Source organism: Mytilus californianus, unplaced genomic scaffold (genome assembly GCF_021869535.1).
Source record: "Mytilus californianus isolate M0D057914Y unplaced genomic scaffold, xbMytCali1.0.p SCAF_10, whole genome shotgun sequence".
Taxonomy (NCBI): Eukaryota; Metazoa; Mollusca; class Bivalvia; order Mytilida; family Mytilidae; genus Mytilus; species Mytilus californianus.
The window spans coordinates 63,368,648-63,388,005 of NW_026262582.1; the positions used below are offsets into that span (position 1 = coordinate 63,368,648).

The window sequence follows — 19,358 nt, forward strand, 5'->3', positions numbered from 1 at the left end:
AAAGCCAATGAATAGTAAAAAAAACCCACCATGGATCGAAGACTAAAATATCATTCAGTACAACCCAACATCCAGTGGATTTAGTTAAAGACTTCATTAACAGTCAGAGCAAAACATGACCGTGGCAAACTATAAGTTTGTATCGACATGTTGTAGGAGTTAATGTACATATGTGTATAACAATAATATTTAGCATGGTTTTAATTTAATAATAACAAAATCAATATTTATCCCGATAAAAACAATGTACAATGATCTATTTACACTGCTGAATTGGTAACATTTTAGAATAAGTTTATTAAAAGGATTTATAAGCTTACTCGGATCGTCTGTTACCTATTTTGACTCAAATCTTTAAATTCAAGAGGAAGGATATATGAAAACAAGACTTTTCGACAAATGATATGATTTCATCTTTCCAATTGTCAATAACTTTCATATTCTATGTAGCAACCTGATATCCCTGTTAATAAATTATTTATCCCCCACGTGATAAAATATTCTAGAGCTTGTGTTTAATATTATGATTTCCTAATTGAGGAATACTGCGTACAGGGAAGCTATTCTACCAAGGGTTCCTATTGATAACTTTGAAGTCATCCGTTAGAAAGTTTTACGAGTTGGTTGACCGGTATAAAATATCTTTTTAACTGATGACCACGGAAATGTTCGAATTATCATAGCCTTAATCCCCGTCCATTTTCCACTAATTGTAACATCACCGAATAAGAATTTGTATCGAATCTGTTATTAACTGGAGCAGAATGACGGTAGCAATTAGTGAAGTAGAATCTTCATACCCTTCCGGAAAACTAGTGTTTGGTGGTGGTGTGTGTTGCTAAGCCTATAGTGTTTTGTAAAATGTTTGTTGGGACTTAATCGTCTTTTCGTCTTTTCTCGTTTGACAATTAAATACCAATAGTTTTTTGCTTTGTTACCAGTTGCCAGTTTTTAGTCCTCTCATGAGTTTCGAATGTCCCCTTTGTATCATTTGCTTCTTTTATAAATCCCTTTTTTTCTATACAAGAAACCCAAACCTTAAACACTTCTTAAAAGAAGACAATATTTGAATGGACAGGAAGCAAGTCAAACCGAATTAAGCGCCTCTTGTGTCTGATAAGGTTTGTGTACGATCACAGTCCTAAAACTAGTTTTGAAATAGGGACAGAACGACATCTAATTTGTATTGATTAGAAATTGTCACAAATTTTCATCCATGAATTATTTTGTAAAAGCTAGTCAGTAAGATCAAGTGTCTCATAACTCTGTAAGTGTTTTAAATTCAAACAATTTACAAGTAAATAGTTTGTCTGATTTAAACTTTCCAACTCAATTTACATATTTGTCAATATGCCTATATCTCTCGTCAGCACAGGCGTGATGACCAATGGGATGATGATACATTTGAGGGAGAAAAAAATCCATCGGCAATTATATCAATGTAGTGATTGAAATAAGTATAAAAGATACCAGACTGATAATTGTGTAAACCGAACACAAAATTAATGATGGGTTAAATAACATTAAAAACAAAAGAAATCTTTAAGATACGCTAATTCTGACCAAGTTTATCCATCTCTGCTGGAAGTAAAACCTTTATTTTCCGAAGGATTTTATACTTTTAAGGACAGTAAATTTAACAAAATAAATTATTCATGAGAAAAACTTGTACATTACTCAATATTCTAAAAAAAAAGAGACGAAAGATAACAAAGAGATATTCAACTTCATAAGTCGAACACATATACACTGGCAACGCAATGGCATAACTTATTATTTAATAGTTTGATGAACAGTGAATTAACACACAAAAAATATCGTCTTCGTGATATTTCAGTTCAGTACATAGTGCCGACTATACATGAACACGGCGCTGGTAATACCAGCAGTGTAATTGGCCTTTTGGTTGTTCACAACATATAAAATACAAGGCATATCATTGTGTACTCTAAAACGTACCTAAATGTAAAAACCCTTTAATTAATTGTAGACACTCGCAGCGGTGACGAAATATACCACCAAGTACATGCAATCTCACCGGCCATGGTTGTGAGAACTCATCAAAGATAACAGACTTATAATAGTGTACGCAAAACGATGGTCTTGTCTACAAGAGACGCATCAAACTCTCATCATAGTTGACAGGCTAATAATTAGTTGCCTGGTTACTAGGATGGTTATACCCTCGGAAAAGAAAAGTTAAAACAGGGGTTGTGAGAACTCATGACATATACGTGTATCTGACTTATAATTGTTTCGCCAGACGCGCATTGCGTCTTCATCGGACTTTTCAATGGCTCCTAAATCAAAACAGTTAAAAGGACAACCCAAATACGTAGTTGAAGAGCATAACCAGCCGAGAAGTTCCAAACGGTTGTGCAAAAATACGGCAAGGATAATACATGCCTTGTGGATAGAAACATCCAAGTTTTTCTAGTAATTCAACATCGTGTAAATAGTAAATTTATTTAAAAAGAACGTATCATTTGGATCTCATGTCAACACAAAAATGTATATGTATAGGAGCCGAAACAGTTGAAGAATATTTTGTTTACCAAAAAGGACATAAAATGATAGCCATATTCATCAATTTTGCCTGCTGGAGTTAAAACCTTAGTTTCTGTATCATTTCTTAATTTATAAACGGACACATTAAGTGAAGTTGATTTGATTATCCGTTAACAGATAAGAGGAAAATACTGTTAAAGAACAGAGTTCCAACTCCCTTGGACAAATATTATGTATAATGTTACCCGTGAATACAAGGGAAAATAAAGAACTGTGAAAACGAATGTTGTAGTTTATAAAGGACTTTCTGTTTTGAATTTCCCTCGGAGTTCAGTATTTTTGTTATTTTACTTTTTTAAAGCACTTTACTCCATTGCACCATTAAACTGAAACTATATGAAACGACAAAGAACTCAATTCCCTTATGGTCAGTATAAAACCAAGCATCGGGACACGATGTGATACAAAACAATAACCAGTTCGCACTGAAAGAAAATCAGTTAACAACAGTGATTTAAGTGTAAGATTTGATATCGCTCAGATTGTATATTGATAAAGCAAACATAATTTTACATTTAAGACCACAGGATTATTTTTTTTTTCTTTTCAGTTTTAAATGCCCGAATAAGTATTTTTTCTGTACAATATCATCTATATTGTACAGCAACATTATATGTTCTACAGAATATAACGGAAAGTTAGTGTGCACTAGTATATGCTATTGTGCTTAATTTTCGACGTCATCATTGACAAATTTGTTTGTGAAACAGTTGTTCAAGCTATGCATGAATATAAGTGAATATTTTCCCTTGTAGAATATAAATCGTACTTCCAAACTCGTGTAATATAAAATATACTCGGGACAATATTTAACAATATTCATGCAATAATCCTATATTAATCTAAAACATAGAAATTATGTCCGCTGAATTGACTTAACATCTAACGGCAATAAAACAAAGTTTAATCAATATGTGTTCAAACTTAAGGATTTTTATAATTTTCCTTCACCAATAATTTCATATGCATGTTAATCGAAATCATACTAAAGCAATTACGAACCCCCAGGAATAACATGACAAAAGGGAACACTCCCCATACAAAATTACAATTGTTTATTTTCTCATATATATGAATTATACTTACCATAAATACAACAGACTGTGTTAACTAATAATTGCATATATAGCCACTGGCGATTTGACCTCATATTGTTTCAATGTCAATGATGACTACGACTTTGATGAACACAAAATCCTTAAACAATATAAAATTTAGAAAAGAATAGACATTTGTATATAATTGTATGCGATTAATATTTCTGCACTTAAGCTAGTTCTCTCACTTCTCTTAATACTTCTTTTTTTTATTTCTGTAGTAAAGCATATGGAAATAATGGATTTAAGTATTTTTGAAGTGTCAAAAACTCTTTGGATGTTTTGGATAAATTGCGATCTTTTGATGATTTGTTCCATTCGGATGACATTTATGATTTTTGGACTATGTACAATACATCACCACACAATTGTATCAAGCAGAAATTCTCTTATTGAATAAGATGGTTCTTTGAAAAATCTGGTTGTAGATTTTTTTCTGCCAATCATTTAAAGCCTTTTTCTGTAATTATTCAAGATATTCTTACTGGAACTGTGATCAAATTATTAAAGCTGTAAATATTCTTCTTGACAATATCTATGTACGTTTCGGCAATAATTTTTATTAACAGGTAATGTGTATGGGCACCAATTGCGCCCCTTTAATAGCCGACTCGTTCCTATATTGTTGTGAATCACAGTTAATTGACAAACTCAGTAAAGGACCGTCCAAATTATGTTAAATTGAAAAATTCAAAATCAATTACCCTTACCTTGATGATATTATGGTAAGAATAATCAAGCATGTTCTAATTTTACCGCTGAAATTTAAAGAAAGGAACATACCTTAAAGAATCTAATACAGACAGCAATATGTGTCCTTTTCTAAGTTTGCATACGTAAATTTCACATGGGAAACTCTAAACTAAAATTTATGAAAAAAGAGACGATTTTTTGTTTCTGGTTATTTATTTTCCAAAACGGTGATATGCTTTTGACCCCTTCTACTGGTGTGTTTATTTTAAAAATTGTTCGCTATGCCCGTGTCTGTAGTTGCGTTTTAGATTTTGGTGAACGTAATTTTGATATATACCTGGTAAACTATTAAGTCAAGGATTTCTTAACCACAAATTAATTAAAACTTTGACCAAATTCATTTATAGATACAAAAATTCAGTAAGAACGTTTGGATGTAATTGTATAATTTTTTTTCTATAAAAACCGGATATCATTTCCTTATTTTTACGATGATGTTTTAAAGAAAGCTCGTTAATTTAGACACGATCAATGTAAAGCAATCGATTCTTTAGATAATTTTATTATTAAAGGCTATCAATTTAACACAGAAGTAAACTCTTTAAAAATTGTTTTATAGGTACAAACTTTGATTTTGTTTTTGATACATTTAAAAATAACTAACTACATATTGCTATATACATGTATGTACAGTTATGGGGACTCATGATCTTAAATCCTGTCGATACTTTTTGCTTATATTTTGCCATTGAACAAAGTCAGGCGTTTCTCAGACTGTTTATGACGTCTTTGAACTAAATCCGTTGGATGTATACTGATTGATACTTTTTGTCTTGGTAGAACATGATTTATTTATTAGTTAACTAGCGTACAGTAACTGCGAGTAATCTTATTTATGTGCTTTGTGTCTATTGTTTTTATGTTAGTGGTTTTTGTGCCTCATATCGATCTTTTAAGTTAAGCCATTTGCGATTGATTTTTACAATTTATTCTTATGTTGTGCTGTTGCACCGCTGTCCCAGGGTGAGGGACAGTTTGAGCCTTCACAAACATGTTTGAACTCGCCATTTTCTTTATTTGCCTGTCCCAAGTCATAAGCCTGTAGAACAGTGGTTGTGTTTGGTTCATGTATGTCATTTTTTAGTTTGTTGTTTAATTTTTTTTGTTATGAATTAATCCGTTTGAATTGTTTCCCATTTTCTATGTCGGGACATTTTATAGCCGATTAAACGGTATAGGTTTTCTCTTGTTAAAGCCCGTACGGTGGCTTATTATTGGTTTCTTCCATTTCATTTTAACTCTGGTGGATAGTTGTCTCATGGGCAATCATACCACATCTCATTATTATAACCAGATGAAATCGATTGCTGATGAGAAATTTGAGCAGCGTACAAAATAATTCTAATGCATTTTTTATGTAACAATTTTGTTCATTTGCTAAAAGTTACCGTCAAATCCACAGTTGACCAGGCGTAACTAAGGAGGGACCCTCCATTTTGAATTGATTGGATTAACAAATGTTCGATTACTACAATATTATCGAAAAAAAAACCAAACCTACATTGAATTTGCCGTTTTAATGTGATTTTATCCGAATTTGAATCGTACAAGTAACCTAATAATTTCCAGTTTGTAAGTATTCATTTGTATGACATCACGTTTAGCCATGACGTCTTTGCGCCAAAATTATTCATGAAGTTTCGCGGAATTTTTTGTATGTCAAATAAATAATTTTTTTAAAGCTCTAGCGTATTATTTATTTGTGTAATGCATTAGAATCGGAATAACAGTACTGTAGTTGAGGAGTTGCCACCGTCATATCAACAATTGACGGTGGCAACTCTTCAACTACAGTACTGTTATTCCTTAAATATATTTTAAACGAAATGTACGATCACCTGCAAAATTTCTCTAAGGATTTTCTACTCCAGGAATAAATTACCTTTAACTGTTTTTTGGCGAAATCTTTCGGAATTTCGCGTCCTCAATGCTCTTCGTAATTGATTTGATCTTTTTAACTTTTTTGATTCGAACGTCACTGATGAGTCTTTAAAGACGAAACGCGCGTCTGGCATACAAAGTTTAAATGATGTTATCTATGATGAGTTTATTCTCGGGACCATCCAATTTCACCTGGGTGGCTGCAAGCGATTGATGAACCTTACACAATTAAGAGATTTGGTATAATTGCCGATGAAACATGATGAAGCTACCTTGTCTGGCAAAATATGCGTGAATCTTGAAAATATAACAACTATTTTTAAAACACTAATTAGCGAGTTGAATCTATATTCTTAGGGATTTATATAATTTAATTAAGTAACTGCATTAGTTTATTTTGTAACTGCATCTGTTTATTTTCAAACTTATCAGCGCCAAATCACTCTGAATGTTGATTGTTGCATTTTTTAGACCATATATATGTATAACTTAGTAAGATAAACTAGCTTTACAACTTGATTTCTATATCTGAGAATGTACAAACGCGGTTTTATTTTGTAAACACCCTTGGATACGTTGTAGCTATCAAACAAGTCTAAAAAATCAAGAAAATGGTCTAGATTGCTAATGTTGTGTTCCTCACTTTCTTTCTTGTAGATGTTTTTTTTGAAAGGACATTTAAAGTGCGATCTTAGTGGTCTGTTCTTGAATGTTTTGATTTTAAGTATTTAGATTATTTTGTATATCTTTTATAAAGTCTATGCGATATATTATTTGTGCGGAAGATTATACAAAATACTTTGTTGACTTCTAGTGCTTTTGTGGGCTTTTATCTGGTGTTTGGATGGTATCCAGTTATCTAATCATTTGACCAAGAATTTATTTTACACATTTTACGGTACATTAGTCCATCGAGAATACAAAAATTGCTTTTATTTATCAAATGATAGTGCAAAACAAATGTGTGTTCAATCCTTTTGCAGCAGGATATCTCTTTAATATGTATATCAAGGAACATAAAACAGTGCACATCACTCTTTGTAATATCGTTACAAGTTTAGACATTGACAAGTTAATAAGGGTCACGAATGTGTACGTTCGTAGTATCATTGACGAAGAAGTACATCATAATGCAGATGTTTCATGAATGAAATGCTTCCATGAATATGCCTAGTTTACATAACTTAAGGTATTCTATCTGCCATTATTTTTTCTTAATCTGTGAAAAGTCAATTGAATCAATGTTAAGCACAAAATTTACGTCCGTATAAAATCTGTCATTACACATGTTAAATGTATCGTATCGCTAAGTTTTCAACGGGTGATAGTAAATCTCCATTTTATTGATATTTGGAATAATATAAATTGCGATTTTGCCTGATGCATCCTTGAACTTGTATATACAGTACAATATAAACGACCTTGTTTTCTAGTTATTTGTAACAAAAAACTGAAGTAATCCTTATTTTACCTTCAACTTTGATTTTTTCCGAAATAGTCCACTAATGATTCAATGACATTTATATGTAGCTATTTAAACAAACTTCTTTCAAATCTTTTTTAATGTTAACAATAGTCTTTCCTTTCATATTTTAAAGTGTAATGAATAAAAGGGAAATCTGAGATTGTGCATGTTTCGCCCAAGTTAGATTGCCAACAGAAATAATATTTCCAATCGCGTACCATGCCTGTAAAATTACTTACAGGACAGCTTAAGAATAACAAAAATGGCATTTGAAAATATGTCAAATCGTGTTCTGGATGTTAATAAGTTTTGTGAAACAGAAAATTAAACCATCAGTGATAAAATTATATTTTGAAACAAAATATGTTTTACAAACGACATAATTTAAAAAGATAAACCGGGCGTCAGATCTTTAAAAAAATGCTAAACTATTTAATTAATCAATTGTTCATCAGACAGGGGGATTCAAAGGGAAATAATTGCACGCCACATGGTGAAAACATATGTCTACATTTAGATACATCATATGTCGAAACGGCTTGTAATAGAACAAGGAAGACATTGTATACTATATTTGTAATTTAATCCACTACATACATGACGTAAATGATCTCTTCATACTTTATGAAATACAGATATAGTATTTGACAGTGAACATGTTAAAACTTATTATAAATTAAAGTAAATAATGTATACAAAGTTGAAATCTTCCTGTTTACAATTACACGGAAGAAAATCATAAGATTTTATTTTTGTCATATTAGTTTTTTTTTCGTTATTGCTAGTCATATCAATACATTTAACGATTAAACACTTTTATCTAGAGGTTATCGATGTGTTAACTGTGACGAGTAATACACACACAATCCACAGGACATTCATGTTCAGTGTGTGAGTCAGCGGTCGAATTAACATCAATAACTTCTAAAAAATATGAGTTTAATGCATATCATTTCTAAACGTAAGCAATTTATGATTTACAATTTTCAGCATAAACCGTCAAATCCACAGTGGACATGTCATTACTAAGAAGCGAGCCGCCATATTGACTTGTTGAAATCCATAAACAATCCATGCAAATAAATTGAAAATGAAACTATACCTTACTTTAAAACTCCATTGTAATGAGATATTGTCCAAATTTGAAGCGAATGTAACCTTTGGCGTGATTATTTTCATTGGTATGACGTGATTTGTTCCCATGACGTGAATGCGCCACAACAATTTATGTAATTTTGCGGCATGCTATCTTATTATCCTTTTATGTATTTTCTCAAGCTCTAATGCATTATTTTATGTATTAAAATATTGGAAACAAAGTTCTAAATTTTTGTTTTCAATTTCCATTTACTTCGAAGCAAAGTACCGCATGAATGTGTATCGTATCACGCATGAATATATCACAGTGAAACTCCACATAGAGTTTACATAAGTTACAAAAACAGTTTTAGCAACATGATTTATCGAAGTGTGAACAAAGAAATAAAGTTCTAACTGACCAGTTCTGGATATTGAAGTATTTGTAGATATGCAAACCATAAAAAGATTCATATATATGAATAAATATATAAACGATAAAGGAATGAAACAACGGGCACATTCTCTTTTCCGTATCAGCCAAGCCAGATCATTTCATTTTGCGGAAATAGGGATGTTCTACTTTGAAGCCGTCTCAGAGGGTACACTAGTAGCACGATTTCAGTCTGAAACGGTCATTTTGGTCTGACCATATCTTAATCGACTGGATTTACCGCTAGAGAAAAACGTCAAGACTTTTAAGAACTTTTCAGACGCCGTTTCGATCGATAGTCGCATCAGGTAAATCAGTCCGTTAAGGCATGTCAAGATAAACAAGACTCAATCTTCTAGCGAGCTGTTAAGATCCGTTACGACTGATTCAGTCGAAATCAGACCATGGATACAAAATTACGTCAAGATGTTGTCAGACTGTGTTCAGTCGTGTTCAGATTTTAATAATTTGGACACAAAACGAGTGAAACTTTCCCAGTGTGTATCAGGGGTTGCTCCCCTTCAAGAGTGAAATACAAATTAGAAAGAAGACGGTTTATGTTATTTTGATAGTTTACCAAGTCTACTTAATTAAAAAAAATAAAACAATTTCGATTCTTACTTTTTCGTATATAATTATTAAACATGTTTTATATTAAAAAAAATATATTGTTGTTGTTGTTTATTTAATCATTTTGCAATCGTGTTTGACTTGTGCATTCGACTTTCCTAAAGGTATCTTTTATTTTTTTATTCTGTCTATTTAGAGTCTTTTATAACTTGTTTTACATACCAGAAGCCTTCGTTTAAAAATAGAGTTTATATATTATTGGAGATGATGGTTTATGAATTCATAATTTCAAATTTATATTTGAAATATATTTGATAAATTATCATGATGATTATGCGGAAGTGAAAATGTTCCGTCGGTGTATGTGAAGTAAATTTAAAGAATATGACTTAGTTACATATATTATACAGCATAATAAAACTGGTTTAATTTGAATTACTATCCATTAGGGACATTTTCCGATAATAATTAATCAAATCTGTCAAGTTTTATTAAAAACGGAAAACAATTCTTCACCCGTAAACGATTTAACGTTACTGTACCCACTTTATTTTTGTTGCATTCTGTCGGCGGAAAAGCAGGTCGGCAAACTATATTTTACTTAAAATCGTAGAAGGGAAACTTACAGTACAATATAAGCTGCTCTGAATATTGCAATCGGTGAGTAGAAATGAACAATATTTTAAAGCATGTCCATCACTCACTGCATCAGAATTTGAGAATAATCATGGATCCAAGATTTTGAAGGAAAAATGTGCACATTTGTTCCTACAGGTATGCATCAACGTTCTATATCATCGCACTCGTGCATAGTGGCGTGTTCCAATGCAACGTTAGGATGTAGGATTGTAAAAAGTTTATGCATCGTTGAAATTCATGTATGACACCATTCCCCTCCCCTTTTAATATCATGTTTATGAAATTATGTCATTTAAACCCTTACGACTTATGTACTTCAAATACATCCCAAGGGTGACAAAGGAATAGAAAAAAGGTTACTCTTGGTCTTCATCCAGTGGCGGGGCTAGGGGTTCCTGGGATTGGACCCCCCTTTTTTGGAGGATCAATGCATTTGAAAGGGGACATATAGTTTGAACCCCCTTTATCCTGGGTCGGGACCCTCCCCCGTTTTAAAAATGGCTGGATCCACCCCTGTTCATCGTCTTACTGTTAAACCCTAACATGTGGTGCATTGGTTTGGTTGTGCAGGATGGCCTATTACAGGACCTATACATATTGTATGATAATCAGTCAGGGGTACTACTTAAACAAGTGATTTCAGAATCATTCCCTCAAGTGATTTTGGCTGTGAAATATTAAAAATTTTCACACAGACTTTTTAAAATCACTGAAACAAGTAATTTTAGAAGTTAAAATGTAATCACTTTAATAAGTGTTTATAACATTTTCTTGATATTTTTCCCACAAGCTTGATTTTTTTATTGGTAAAAAGACAACAATTCCATTGAAAAAACAACTATGTATATGCAGAAATTGTCTTTTGCTTGATAAGCCTGACACTTTTACAGTTTTTTTAAAATATGCAAAAACTGGAATAGTTTGTAGATCAGGTCATAACCTTGAAGTAGATCATTCTAACTCTAAAGAAAACCAATCAGGTTACCTAATATTGTTGATCTTTGTCTGATAGTAAGAGTAGTTAATGAATTTTTGATTACAGAAAAATTCCCAAGGGTACTTTTAAAAGCTTTAGCGCACTAACTTACTGCCCAAGCGCACTGGTGAAATTAATATACAAAGAAAAAGGGATAATTGATTTATGTAGGAAAATTATAGAAAAGATTGTGAAAATATGGAAAATCAATGAAATTAGCATTTGAAGATCAAAGAAAACACTAAAATCACTTAAATAGGTGATAACTGAATTTATCAAATCACTGAAATAAGTGATGATGAAATCACTTAAGTAGCACCCCTGACTGATAATGTTAATGTATTGATAACTGTCTAGTCCTAAATTTGCATGATTAATTTGTCGCTGGATTTTTTATTACCAACAACCAAAAAATCTTTACATGTCCATTTTCATATGATAACTTTGCTAACGCTGGTTTATAAGTATGTCCCTTGTTTTACTTAATTACCTTGTGCCCGTTGTGGGCGATGCCGATGTACAATAATTACTATTTATAAAATTATTTAATAGAATTTGAGATAATTCAAGTTGAATTTTACTACAAATCAAATATTTATATATAAAATGTTGTGAAAATTATTAATTTTATTGACTTATTTAGCAAAAATGCATGTTCAGTATATTTTTCAAATAATTCCTGAGTCATGGACAACGAAACATGAATAGATTTTATAATAATAATAAAGCATTGAAAGTGAATATCTATTAGATGGTTCAAAATAAAATTAATCATCAAAATTAAACAACTTCACAGTGTTATTAAATTAATATTCCTGAAACAATGCACAGAGTCATAACAGTTGCCATTTAAAAACAGTTGATAAAACAAAATGAGTTTATTGTTTCATCATGTACAGTACCCCCGGGCATGTACCTATAAGGATTCATATTGAACAAGTGTTGTGGAGGTTTCATCTTTTCTCAAAATGAATAATTACAATGAACATGATGAATAAAATATCTGTAAATATTTTATCATGTTATAGTGGAGGGATGACGCTCTGCACACGGCACACAGATTTGTCTTATATTATCATTCAATCCAAAGAACTATGAATCAAATTAGTGTGGCCTAAACTTTATATTTTCATGTGAACTTTGTCAGTTGTTACATAAATTTTGCCCTGTTAGCATGGTTAGTCGAAATTCATTGATGCCTTTTTACTTGTCTTGGTTTTGGGACTGCTGTCTCTTTGGAATATACCCAACATCTCCTTTTAGTCATGTTTTGGAATTGGCATGAATGGTCGTCCACATGAAAAACATATAAAATATACATGATGATGTTCAAGAAGATTAATACAGGGTTGAAGAGTGGTGCAAAAGGAATAACATGTTCATTAATGCAAATAAAACAAAATGTTTGGTTACTGGAACAAAGCAGAAACTATCAATTCAGACTTATCAACCAAACTTGATAATAAATTCAAAAGTATTACAAAATTCTTCATGTGAAAAATTATTAGGTGTTAAAATTGACAGCACACTTAACTGGAGAAATCAAATTGACCAAGTTTGTGCTAATATATCATCCAGATTCCAGAATATACCTTCTTTCTAAAATAAAGTAATTTTTAGATATAATGCATTTATTTCTGTTTTTATTAATCATTCTTTAAACTTATCTTTGTAGTAATTTTATAAAATGATCAAAAGAAATACCAGCTGTTGTGTTTTAGAGAGAAATAACTATGTCAAGACTTTAAAGAATTGATCAAAACAAATGTAAAGTGCTAGCCTCAATTAGACAGTAACCCTTCAATGAAGTACACACATAAGAAAACATTAATGTAGAAAGAGAGACAATATCTTTTTAAAAATAGAACCCCAAAGAAAGATTTTATTCTTCTTGTTATATGAGACTTATATATAAGTTCAATTGTATAAGTCATAAATACAGTCGTATTAGTCATAGAACTTTGTTATCAAGCAAATTAGACTCGCCGGTTTTTCTTCTAGATACTAAATACAAGTAAATATATACAATATTAGATTAGTTTCAGTACTTTATTCTTAATGTATATTTTTTTTTGTAGAATTCACATTAGTTTGAGCATGATTCCCAGCCAGATTATGAAGCCGGCATATACATGGTATAGGAAATATATATAGATGTCACTAAGTAACTCTCATAGCTGCTAATTGTGAAACAGTGGATTAATTCATAACTTTGTGTTTACTTATTGCTTTTGTAAATAACAAATAGGGCTTACAGCATTATGCCATGATGTTGAAGGGATGTTCGGATTAGATTGGACAAGAAGAAAATTGTGCATTGAACAAATAGCCATCTTACAATTTGTAAGAAAGACTACATTACTTGATGACAGTGAATACCTTTGATATATTATTCATTTGAAATAACAATTTGGAATAAAGAGAATTCATAGTTTTCTGGGAATATTAATAGTGCATCATATCTGAATTCCATGAATATCTTGGATAGTTATTCATTTAGAATAGCAAATTGGAATAATGAAAATTCATAGTTTCAGTGATTACTAATAGTCAAATCAAATCAAACTTGTATTGCCATATAAACCAACTTATACGATTTGTGACAAAAACAACATTAATAATTATATACATTAAATGACAAGAAAAAAGCATGTATAATCATGATAATCATATTAAACTGATGAAAATAGTTCAAAATTCAATTATGAGTCCCCTATCCTTAGTGCCAATGACTTTTTTATAAAGGAACCTATGCTTTCTATCTGTTTTTGTGTTGATGGGCAAAGAATGTTTATCATTTTTTTCATTTTCATTGAGGCTATTAAAATTTTCTATACTTTTAGCCTTTGTTAATTTTTCAATGAAAAAAGGGTCTAATGGTAGCATTTTTCCTGCAATAGAAAAGAAAAATTAATGTTTTTCATCCTCAATTGTATTGTAGGACTGACACAACCTGTTTTCCCTAGGGATTTTTAGGTGTCTTCATAGTGCATCATATCTGAATTCATGAATACCTTGGATTATTATTCATTTCAAATTTGGATAATGAGAATTTCTGGTTTCTGTGAAATTTATAGTACATCACATCTGAAGTTAATGCTGTCATTGCTATTGTGAGCTACATGTACCACCAGGGGGTGTTAAACAACCTTGACTACCCATGAGGGTCTGTCACAGCCCTCTCATGCTTGTTGGTTAGTGCTGTAGTGTCAAATGACTGCTTGATGTACTTATAAGAGTCTGAATGTACATACATGTATATTGATAATAGTCTAAATTATTGGTCATACTGAAACTTGCATTTTATACTTGTCAAGCATATTAAACAATACATGTACTTCAAAGTATCATTTTATTGTCTCACCTACGACAAAAGTTGGTGGTATGCAAGAAATAGGTATTACAATCTGGGGGTGGTGACGTAAACTATTTTTTAAGCTTTACATTTTAAAAGCTAAAAGATCTGGATGCTTCTTATCTTGTATTGATCAGATAGCTAATATGTTATGAAGTTTCAGTCTGTCATTATACTCATATGTTCATCATGTTCATTGCACCTGACCTCATTTTCATGGTTCAGTGACTGTATGAAAAAAATACTGTTTTTTTTAACAGTGAAATGCTCTCTTATATGAGTAATTGGATACATTTTTTGTATATGAGTATCTTGCAAGGTCTACTTGTCTATCAGGTTGGGTTGCCCAGACCTTGACTTTATTTCATGGATAAGTGACTAAGGTTATTTTATAGTCACATTGTTAAGTTTGTTTTGCAGATACTATATATATATATATATATATATAAGCAGTACTCCAGTCATGCCAGTAGATCAACTTCATGTTTATTTGATGTATGGAACAATTGTACAGTGTATTATGTCTGACTGGTAGGGTTCATCAGACATTGACCTGTCATGGGTTCATTGAACAATGTTTAGTTTTTGTGGTTTGATCTATTTTCCAATGTTTCTTTAGATGCTATAAGCTACATGTATAGGATCACTATTTTGGCATGATATGGAATGATTGTAAGGTGTACATGTTTGATTGGCCGGTTTCATCTGACTATGACCTCATTTTCAAGGTTCATTGGACAATGTAATTTTCATGCTTTGGATGTTTGGTCTTTTTCTCAGATACTATGTATATAAACCACTAAATTTTGGGTATGGAATGACTGTAAGGTTTACATCCTCTATCTGGCATGGTTAATTTTACCTGACTATTTTAATGTAGTTTTTAATAATGTAAAGTGTATGTGATTTGTAGGCTAGTAAAACCTTCATATTACAGAATTTCAACAACAATTCAATTATACTCATGTACATGTAGGTAAAGCTGAGACGTGACATTTCAGCATGTGTAATCTTATTTACATCACCATCATGACCAATGATCATGTTGATCATAGCTGCTTTTTTGTCTCGCCTTGACGGAGTCAAAAAGCGAGACATATAGGTATGCTGTTTCGGCGACGGTGGCGGTGACGTCAACAATGTATTAGTTTGTGATTAGGTCTAGTTCATGGTGAACCACTAGTGGTAGGTCAATGATATTTGGTATGCAGTTGTATTAGCATTGCCACATTTCATTACCATGGAGATTATTTGGATCCGCCCCCTCAGTCAAGGTCTATTGACTTTGAAACTTTTCATAGTTTACATGTATTAGTTTGTGATTAGGTCAATTTATAGGGAACCACTAGTGGTAGGTCAATGATATTTGGTATGCAGTTGTATAAGCATAGTTTGAATGGTTTTACACTAGTAATTTTTTGGGGCCCTTTATAGCTTGCTGTTCAGTGTGAGCCAATGCTCCGTGTTGAAGGCCGTACCTTGACCTATAATGGTTTACTTTTATAAATTGTAACTTGGATGGAGAGTTGTCTCATTGGCACTCATACCACATCTTCCTTTATCTATTGGCATATCTCATTTTCCATGGAGATAATTTGGCTCTGTCCCCTTAGTCATGGTCTATTGACTTTGAAAATTTTGCTAAGTTTACATGACTTTTTGTATAAGTTCGTGATTAGGTCAGTTCAAGGCCTTGAAGGGGAACCATTAGTAGTAGGCCAATGTTAATTGGTGTTCAGTTGTATAAGCATTAGCACATCTCATTTCCATGGAGAATATTTGGCCCCGCCCCCTCAGTCATGGTCTATTTACTTTTAACTTTTGCTTAGTTTACATGTATTAGTTTGTGATTAGATCAGTTTAAGATGAACTGCTAATGTTAAGTCAATGGTATTTGGTATGCAAATAAAAGCGTAAAAAAGATATCAACAACCACCCACATTCGAGGCTAGCACAACGTTCACTGAATTTATTTTTCCTACTGTACCAATACTTAGAACTAAAATCAATGATATAAGGCAATATATGATCGTCATGCAATCGATAGAAAACAAAACGTCAAAAATTGCATGCGTCCGAAGCGCTTTTCTGGATCTACCTTTATCAGGAACGCTCAAAGCCAAATATTTGAAGGACAACCATTTATAAATAACTGAAATAGTTGATTAAAAGGTTAAAGATGATCGTTCAAAATGTACAAGCAATGATTTCATCTGCCGACATGATTGCAAAAAGTAAGAAGTCATAGAGGAGAGGGCGGACAGGGTAAAGGGAGACAGGGAGAGAGGGGTGGGAGAAGGGAGAGAGGGGGCGGGAGAAAGGAGAGAGGGGGTGGGAGAAAGGAGAAAAGGGGTAGATAAGGGAGACAAAAATGTTTATAAAAAAATAATAGTAGTGAGCCGGAAATTGATTATTTTATTAAATTAGATAATACAAAGCTCGAGGAAAGTGCTAATAAATGTCATAGTAGGCTTAATGAAAACGACTCATAAATACGCCAAGCGTCGTCACTTATTCAATCATTACGATCTCTTATATATACGGAGAAAGACTAAAAACTAACAGAATATCAATGATTGTATTCTGAATCCGTGCATTTAAATTTTATAGAAACAAACATGTTACCATCCCTGTTTTTTAGATAAATTGCGTCAAAGTTGACCGATATTCAAAGAATTTGACAGAAAAGGGATGACGCTACTGCATATCAAATAACGTTATTTTTACGGAGAGGTATGAAAATATGTAACGGGATCTGAATGGTGTTTGTTATTTTGTTTTCATTTCCCCTGTCCGGTTACTTACATTTCGTCCTAACCGGGTGCATAATTAGCTTATAAAGAAATTCAAATCTTCAACTTAACCCTACTAGCCAAATTAGACAAGGGTGATGCCACCGCAACTTCCGTGTGTCAAATATTTCATGCATGTTTAGGACGATTCAATACAATTAGAAATAGTTGTGTTTAAAAGACACATTTAATGCAACCATCAAAAAAGGTTAAAATTTTGTTAGTTGTAAAAAATGATACATACAAACAATATCTTGATGAAATACATATTCTTAATCAAGTATACTGCATGGTGTAAACGTGTAATTTTTTTTAATGAGTTTGCTCATTTTAACATTTTGATAATATATTAAGGCACCTTACAAATTGTATTCAAAATTTCACTTGAAAAGACAAAGTTCAACATTCTGTCATTCGTGAAAAATTATACAATATAAAATTCTGAGAATATATATGCACCCTCTATATAACTAAAACACTCTGCACAATATAAAAGTTCAAGCTTGAAATTGTACATGTAGAAGTAGTAAGCAGGGCTATGTATTCTGCGTGCATTTATATATTAACAAAATGCCAAATTAAGCAACCTGACATTTAAAACAAAAAACAAACAAAAATCCTGACAATATGCGCACTTTTGGTATATATACTAACACCTGGTACATAATTTAAAGTTGAATCTTAAAAACTTAGCAATAAGAAATAAACTGAATAAACCCTCAGTTATATATACCAAGTCAGGGACGGGCTGTCATATGGAAACGGGTAAAACAGTATGCTTCCGGGACCAAAATATGTATTAAGCGTATCTGATGATGGTCTATTTTATAAGGCATTTTGTGACAAAACATAATTTTGTCTTTGATAGAAAGATGTCTCATAGGCACTACATCTCCTTATTTCATAATGGTTTGAGTTTTCTTCTGAAATACGAGTTGTTTAAAGACTAACAAATTTGTACCTTACGAGATTGATATATGTTTGTATTATAATTAATATGACTAATGTTTTGAAGGTGTGATGTTGTCATTTGATAGATTTTATACTTACCATAGTAAATATACTTATTAACTTTCAAATTCAAGGGACCAAATTATCTTTTCTAAATCTACAAATTAGCAGTATAAAAATTCTCGTCCATCCTGCATTTGTCCTGTGTTATCTAGATGTCTTTGGTTTTTGTGTGTCGTTAATTGGCCAGTTGCAGTCTTATTGAATCTCCCATATCTCCATTTACAACACTTTTATTTAACATACATACTTGTATATGTACTTGTTATAAAATCTCTTTTAAAGATCGTAAATATCCTCATGAGGTATACTTCCGAAATCATATCGAATTTCTTCTAAACAGTCCAATAACAGATATGTTTTTCTTCTTATTTAGCAGCATTTGGATTTCTACTTTAAAAAAAAAACCATCGGGAAACGACGTGCATCACACTCAGTTGCAAATTCAATGCAAACAGACAGCTTAACAGTCAGTGAAAATAATATTGAGGTTCTTGAGGCAGAAGAAACAACATTTCTATCTTGTGAAAGGACAAGACAGGGACTAGCTATTAAAACGAGATTTCTATACATTAGTTTTTCATGTTTGAGGTCGGGAGACAAGAGAAAGGGGGTGGGAGAAAGGAGAAAAGGGGCGGGAGAAAGGAGAAAGGGGGTGGGAGAAAGGAGAGAAGGGGCGGGAGAAGGAAGAAAGGTACCCCCCTGTCCGCCCCCTCATAGAGCAAAAATCAAATTTGAGAT

At 32.1% G+C, this 19,358-nt stretch overlaps 2 long non-coding RNA genes across 7 annotated transcripts in view; one reads left to right on the forward strand and one right to left on the reverse strand.

Moving 5' to 3' along the window:
- The window catches only part of LOC127718372 (uncharacterized), an 80,877-nt gene that overhangs the window by 36,400 nt on the left and 25,119 nt on the right, over positions 1-19,358 (reverse strand). For all 6 annotated transcript variants that reach the window (XR_007989795.1, XR_007989798.1, XR_007989799.1 and 3 more), the window contains exon 2: positions 3,655-3,765. This is a non-coding gene — a long non-coding RNA (uncharacterized LOC127718372). The remainder of the gene's footprint in view (positions 1-3,654; positions 3,766-19,358) is intronic.
- Positions 9,447-13,656, forward strand: LOC127718376 (uncharacterized). The gene is made up of 2 exons (XR_007989803.1): positions 9,447-10,504; positions 13,538-13,656. It is a non-coding gene; the product is annotated as an uncharacterized LOC127718376 (long non-coding RNA).